The following is an 8,205-nucleotide window of genomic DNA, read 5'->3' as shown; positions in this document are numbered from 1 at the left end:
CACGCTAACTCGGCGCGAAGGTTACCATTACTGATGGATGCGCGCTGCGCGTCACGAATACGCGATTCAAGGTTGCTTTGAATCGGCGCGAAGTGAAGCTGCGTGCGCGGCAATATACAGTTAAGCTGGCAGGGTTTTCGGCTGAGCGCACCGGCTACCACATTAGCCTTACCAGGATGATACCGGATCTCACAATCGTAATCGCTGATGAGTTCGTTCCATCGGCGTTGTCTCATGTTGAGTTCCTTCTGATCAAAGATATGCTGAAGGCTTTTATGGTCAGTGTAAAGGATACACTTAGTACCATAAAGGTAGTGTCTCCAGATCTTCAAGGCAAATACGACTGCACCAAGTTCGAGATCGTGAGTTGTATAATTCTTTTCATGAACCTTGAGTTGCCTTGATGCGTAAGCGATAACCTTGCCTCGTTGCATAAGAACACAACCGAGACCTTGGTTGGAGGCATCGCAGTACACGACAAAATCATCATTACCCTCAGGTAGCGCAAGGACAGGAGCTTCACACAACAAACGCTTGAGCGTTAGAAAGGCTTATTCTTGCTTCGAGCCCCAAATATACGGTTTACCTTTGTGCGTTAGAGCTGTTAAAGGCAAAGCGATCTTTGAGAAGTTCGAAATAAATCGCCGGTAGTAACCAGCTAAGCCCAGAAAGGAACGGATCTCGGAAGGAGTGGTCGGCGTAATCCAGTTCTTGATTGCTTCAATTTTGGATGGGTCGACATGAATACCCATCTTGTTCACAACATGGCCAAGAAACTATACTTCATCAGACCAGAATTCACACTTGGAAAGCTTGGCAAAGAGCTGCTCGGCTCTAAGCTTTTGCAATACCAATCGGAGATGTTGCTCATGCTCGGCCTTGGTCTTAGAATAAATCAGAACGTCATCGATAAACACAATCACGAATTTATCCAAGAAAGGCCTACACACCCGATTCATTAGATCCATGAAAACGGCGGGTGCGTTGGTTAAACCGAAGGACATGACCAAGAATTCAAAATGGCCATAACGAGATCGAAAAGCAGTCTTGGGAACATCTTCATCGCGGATGCGCAACTGGTGATAGCCAGAGCGGAGATCAATCTTGGAAAAACAAGAGGCACCTTGGAGTTGATCAAAGAGGTCGTCAATACGCGGTAAGGGATACCGGTTCTTAATGGTGAGTTTGTTCAACTCGCGGTAATCAATACACATGCGAAACGATCCATCTTTCTTTTTAACGAACAACACCGGAGCACCCCAGGGCGAAGAGCTAGGGCGAATGAATCCTTTAGCAGTCAACTCTTGAAGTTGGCTTGCCAATTCTTGCATCTCAGCGGGTGCAAGACGGTAAGGAGATTTAGCTACGGGGGAAGCACCAGGGACAAGATCAATACGGAACTCGACTTCAAGAGCGGGAGGGATACCAGGAAGATCATCAGGAAAAACTTCAGGGAAATCACGCACAACAGGGATATCGCGAAGCTTCTTTTCTTCAGCAGGTTTAACCACATGGGCTAAGAATGCAATACACCTTTTCCGCATGAGCCTACGGGCTTCGGCGCAAGACATAAGTTTAAGACCGCGGGAGGGTTTCTCGCCGTAGATATGAAGATCACCATTTTCTCGAGGTATGCGAATCATCTTCTTGGCGCAAATAACTTCGGCGCGATTCTTCGAAAGCCAGTTCATACCAATGATAACATCAAAGCTTCCAAGAGGCATGGGGATGAGGTCAATCAGAAAATCGTTTTCGTTAAGATTAAGCGTGCAATCTTTAATCACAGAGTTAATTAAAACAGTTTCGCCATTAGCCAATTCAACTGAAAAATCTTCTTTTAAGTTATCGCGCGGTCGCGCAAGCTTCTGCTCAAAAGCGCGAGAGATAAAACTTCGATCGGCGCCAGTATCAAAAAGTACAGAAGCATAAAATCCGTTAAGCAAAAATGTACCATTAACTACGTCATTATTCGCTTGCGCTTGGTGCGCGGTTATGTTAAAAGCTCGTCCGCGTGCCACTTGGTTCGAAATCTGGTTCACCGGGTTCGCTTGCGTAATCTGAACTTGTAGCCTCGGGCATGCGTTCCGGAAATGACTAGGATCTCCGCAGTTGAAGCACGATCTGGGTCGTGGGTTTTGGTAGGTTGGTTGTGGGTTATGCGGGTAGACTGATGGTGTTGGCGCAATTGGATTGGCGGGAAGAACTCTACAGTTTTCCGCCATGTGACCAGCGCGGCCACATCGGTGACAAAGTCGACATGGGACTTGAGGTGGGTGGTGAAGTCTACAGGTTGGGCAGAAGGGGTGGTTTCCTGTGTAAGGTTTCTTAGGTGGCGGGGCAGGGAGTGCGGGATTGGTTAAGGCATAGTTATGGACTGCAGGAGGTGTTGGGTAGGTTGACAGAGGGTTAGGCGCGTATACTGGAGGTTGGTAGGCGGGTTGCTGGACTATGGGCGGGCTGGTAAGCGCGTAGACTTGTCTGCGCCTACGTTTCGGGTTGTTATGGTGTGAGGGTTCAGGTTTGGTTTCTGTTGGTTCAGGAACAGTCTTGGTGAGTTTGGTCTTTTCAGTTCCCCGCAGGAACAGGGTTCCTGCTCTGACATGGTTGTCGCTGAGCACAGCGGCCAACTCGATGGCGTCAGAGAGGGTAACTGGGTTTCTGGCCCATACAGAATCTTGAATTTCCATGGGGAGACCCCCAAGGAATTTCTCTATGGCTCGGCGGGAAGGGGTAACAAGGTGAGGGACAAGCAGGCTTAGTTCATGGAAGCGCGTCGCGTACTCGCGCGCTTCACCGCTGTACTGCTTAAGATTCCAAAATTCTTCCTCCAGGCGCTTAACTTCGTTGGGAGGGCAGAATTCTCGCGTCAAGGTTTCCTTAAATTCCTCCCATGTCATGTTAGAAGCAGCTTCTGCGCCACGCGCATGAGCTACTCCATTCCACCATGTAAGCGCTCTAGATTCCAGGACACTGGAAGCATATAGGGTTCGTCTGTCTGAGGGGCATTGGGTATGGAGGAAAGTGTTTTCTATTTTCTCAAGCCACTGGAGCATCACGGTGGCTCCTTCAAGACCTGTGAACTTTGGAGGGTTACCCGCGTTAAAGGACTTAATGTTGTATCCAGAGGTGTTAGCATTGTTTTGGTTTAAGGCTTGGGCTATTGCGGCGGCCATTTCCTGGGAACGTTGCAGCGAATGTCTGCGCGCGGCTTCTTTCTTCTTGAGATGGCGACGAGATAGCGGAGGCATTCTATAAAAGTTTTAATTTTAGTTAATATCTTGGTTTTAGCGCAAAGTGTAACCTCGAAAAGCTTGGTTTCACGGAGTCAGTTACTGTCAAAAGTTAAAGTAAAATAAATGACCCTAAATGCAGACTTAATAAAGGTAACGAATTCGAATCAAGAATCGACAATTCATGTATCACCATGACTTTCCGAATTCACAATTTAAAATATACGAGCAAACGAGTATTGGAGATTGACGATTCATGTATCACCATGACTTTTCAATCTTCAATATAAAATATACAAGAAAATGAGTATTGGAGGTTGACAATTCATGTATCACCATGACTTTTCAAGTCTCCAACCTCAGAACATAATCGTAAATGGAAATTGAAAATCAACTATTCATGTATCACCATGACTTTTCGGATTTTCAAATCCAACAAACGAATATGTAAGTAAAATCAATAAAAATCGAAATTCAACAAAAATCGAAATATCGCGAAATAAAACATAAAATCATACACTGCGCAAGCGCGAGCATATTCATAAATAACGAGTAATTAACAATAAGCGTGCAAACATGAGATTTCTCTCATGCGCGAGAAGGGACTCTTAGGTATTCTAGGCCGTTATGTCTAACCACCTATCCTAAAGTCAACGAGCTCTGATACCAATCTGTAACACCCCGACCAAAGGCGGATTATACATCGGGGCGCCACATATTGTTTCATTACTCGTGACACTATTGGGTGTCAATATTTAATAAATACATTCATTCGCGCACGCGCAAGTAGACACAAGATAACATAAATCATCATAAATCAATATATTATAAATCATAATATTCGAACAGCAAAAACTTGTCTAGATACATTTTAATCTAGGTCCAAAATAAAGAAAACTTCCTACGTGTCCACAAGCTCCAAAACAGCTACTGCAAACCTGAACATGTGTTAAAATAAACGTCAAACACTTGCGTGTTGGTGAGAAATCAAGTTTAATACAATACATAGATAACAAATAAATCTGCGCGCAACATGTGTATGTCTGGTTTTCAACAAGGGTGTAATCTGATCGGGACCAACTCTAAGATTCATAGACTGCCAGTGCTCACAATTGAGCTCACAAACAAGAAAGACTGTGCAAGTGTAAACAAAAGAGAAAATCATAAACGATAGTTCTCCCGTGTTCATCTAATGGTACCATGAGAACTGCGGAATAGACCGACAAGACGGTTAATGATCCACACATACAAATAAACAGCCAAGTCTACGTCCTCAACACATGGGATACTGCGCGACTAAAGTTCATAAACAGTTTAAGACTCTAAGTTTGTATGAACACATGAACATCCCAAAACATTAAAAGCAAAAAGGGATTAGGTACGAGATTACTCACTTGATAAACGATGCGGGTAAGATAAAGCAAGAACCAACTTTAAACAAGCACAAGTTAACCTATAAATAAGATTATTGTTTTAATGATTTGTTTTAAGTCTTGATTATAAGTTAGCATAAGTAAATTATTATATATAATATATATTATATATTACCGAAAATCTGGGCAGAAGAGAGGAGAAAACGGAGGCAAGAGAGGAGGCGGCAGAAGGACAATCGGCAGAGAGCAAAGGAAGAGAGATAATAAGTGTTTGTGTGTGTAGTGTTAAGAAAAATAACATTATTATTTATAGAGAAACCCTAGGGAACACAATCCCTAGAAAAGGGGAAAATATCTCAAAAAGCAAAAGATTCCAAAAGCAAAAGATGTCAAAAGATATGGCAGCTGCAGGGGGCAAAGGAAAAGCTGACAGGGAACAGTAAAAAGGCATGGGCGGTTCAGATAAAGGTACTGGTCAGGCATGGAAAAAGCAGATCTCCAAAGATAATGTCAGTCACTTTTTCTGCCAACCAATGGGGTTGGTGCGCATGCTGCGCCGAAAGTAACTTTTCAGACATAAGATAGGTCAGGTCAACAGCACAGAAGATAAGACAACACAAAAGTAAACAGCAAGATAAAACAGAGGACACAAGACAGCGCGGGAAAGCTTCGAGCGCGAAGGCAGACACAGAAGGTCAAGAGTGCGCGAGCGCGAAGGCAGACAGAACCAACCTTAACGCGTCGCGGGAAGAACTACATTTCTAAGCGCGCCGCGGAAAGAACTTCAATTCTAAGCGCGTCGCGAGAAGAACTATATTCCTTAGCGCGTCGCGGGAAGAACGGTACCCATAGCGCGCCGCGGGAAGAACTAAAATCCTTAGCGCGTTGCGGGGACAGTTCGTCTCGCGTATCGCAGTAACAGGTGGTCTTCACGCAGGCTTCCTTGTAAGGAGTCTGGCGCGTGGAGCTGCGCAGACAACCTTAGGCGGGAAGGAACAAAGGACAAGCAAAGAGTTAGAAGAAAAAGAGGGAAACAAGGCGGAAAGAAAGGAGGAAGAGGGACGGGACGGCGGAAAGAAAGAGAGAGAAAGAGGCGGGAAGGAAAATATTATTATTAAAAGTAAAATATAAGTATAAATAAATATTAAATCATAAAAGAAAGAGATCGGATCGGAGAAACGGGTACCTGGGTCGGGTCGGATCGGGGCAGATGTCACATTTTACGCGCTGATCTAGCGGCGTCGAGACCTCCCTCACCTCCTCCTGCGAGCAGCCCTGCTCGCGAGGAGGATGAGGAGGTCAACTTTGAAGACTCCGATGGCGGCCGCGCAAGCCCTGTAGCGCCACGAGATTTCGTGGCGCAGCCTTCTCGTGGGGCTGGCGCTGACTTTTCTGCTTGCTCTCCGCAGGTATTAGTTCGTTTTGCTCCGCTGTGCGGACTTCCATATCAGTGTTTAGATGACTAAAACGTTGCTTTTGCGTTGCTTTGTGTTTGCAGGAAGCCGATCACATATATCGCCCGAGATGGAATATTACTGAGGATAGCTCATTTCAATCCATGGGTGTGTGTGAAGACTTCTGGGCTCACTCTGTGCCTCCGGCTGAAAGGAGGATTCAGGAGGACCGCGCCCGCGTGGACTTGCTCAACGACCATCTTTTTGCTGGGTCTGCGTTCTTTGCTGCCTCCCAAGAGCTTCGCAATGATTATATAAAAGTGCGTGATGCTCTTGTGGAGGCCAAGCAAGAGGCTAAGGTTTCTGCTTGGAATCTTTCTGACGCTCGAGAGAGAGCTGAGAAACTCCAAGCAGAGCTCAGCGAGAACCGAGCAAGTGCCAACGCTGCCTTTGTGAAGCGCGGGCATGAGCTGCAGGCTGCGCGGGAGAAGCTGCAGGCGGCAGAGGCGGATGCAGCCAGGTACGCGCGGCGGGCGCGTGATTTGGGGCTAGAGGCAGAGGCGCGTGATCAAACTCTTGTGCAGGCTATTACTGACAAATCTTTATTAGAGAGTGAGGTTGCGCGCCTGAAGAAAGAGCTTGAGGCCGCGCGGGCAGAGAAGGATGAAGCCCTGGCGACAGCAGCGTCTGGCCAAGAAGAGCTCGATGCTGCGCGAGCAGAAAGGAATGAGGCCTTGGCGGCAGCAGCGTCCGACAGAGAAGAGCTAAAACAGACCAAGGAAACTGTTGAGTTGTTAAACTCTCAGATTCCTGCTCTTGAGACGTCTGTTTCTTCCCTCGCGCAGGATCGCCAATGGCTAGTCTCACAGGGTATGACTCGTTGCGCTTATGCAATGAAATACTCAGACAAGTTTCAGACCCTTGTGATGGATTGCAACGCTGCGTCGCGCTTGGTGGGTCGAGCTGAGGGGTTTAAGGATGGCTGTGAATATAGCATGCTGAAGAAGAACCCATCCGACTACCCTTATCAGCTCGACGTTGTCTGCGCTGACATGGCCGAGGTGGGGGAGAAGTATTTGAATACTCCCATTCCCATCCTTGAGCAGGTATTTTAACCTTAATGAGTTTACCTTGACTTATTTTCCTAGTCTTTTGTACTCATACTTTTCCTTATGACTTGCAGATAGCCTCGCTTGCTGACCAGCCCGATCTCGGCGCGCTAAAGAAATTACTTGACGAGTGTGAAGGGGCTGGTGGCAGCGATGATGGCGCGGGCAATGCTGCCTCTGCTAGCGGCTCTGGCGTGCCCAAAGGACCCGCTCCTGACACTATCGTGATAGAAGACGACTCCATTCAAGACGAACAGCTTGACTATGGTAAATTTGGAGATGACGAGGAGCGGGCTGCGCCAGACGCTGAGCGAGGTAATGATGAGGGCGATGAAGAGGCTGATGTTGATATAGAAACCTGAGAAGCCCTTCATGCTTATTTTTTTTTTGTTTGTAGTTTTTATCTCATCATTTTGTAAATTTGTAAACTTCTATGTTTTGGAATGAAATTTTGTTTTTCCCTTATTCGCATCTTGCGCATTCCCAATTCATCTCTTTATATTGCATGTGTTTGCTTGTTGAATATAAGATATGCTTGCACGTTGAAGTTTGAACAAGGTTGTAAGGAAATTATTTTACTTAATCCTTGTCATATTTCAAGTGATTTTGCAATATCCTGACTATGCTGACACGTGCCTTGGCGTTTCATTATTCCTTTTTTGCGCGACGTTATCGCGCATTTATTATAGGGAATTATGAATGAGTTTTTTAGCCTTTACGTGTCAGTATGTGTTACTCTGATATCCATTACAATCCCATGCGCGACCTCGACCTGAGACCTTAACAACTATGTTTTGGCATGTGCTTTGCCTTAGTTGTGCTTAGGTATTTTTATGGTCTAGCTGCGCAGCATGTAGGATGGATGTTGTGAATGATTTGAGCTAAGGCTCGTATTATTGGGCTAAGGCCCTGAGCTAAGGCTCATATTATTCGGCTAAGGCCCTGACATTTTAGATTTAAAACTCGTTAACGCGTTTGAGCTTGAAGCTCGCGCATGTATGTTTTACTTCGTTTTATTTTTAGTTTTGATGTCAATACAATGTTGTCATATTGCTCAAAATTAATAAAGGGAAGTGTGAAACATGTATGCAAAAGGTAA

Source organism: Bidens hawaiensis, unplaced genomic scaffold, assembly GCF_021521415.1.
Source record: "Bidens hawaiensis isolate Kalapana, Puna unplaced genomic scaffold, B.hawaiensis_p1.1 tig00060125_1, whole genome shotgun sequence".
Classification (NCBI taxonomy): Eukaryota; Viridiplantae; Streptophyta; class Magnoliopsida; order Asterales; family Asteraceae; genus Bidens; species Bidens hawaiensis.
Note: the sequence above shows the minus strand (reverse complement) of the source record.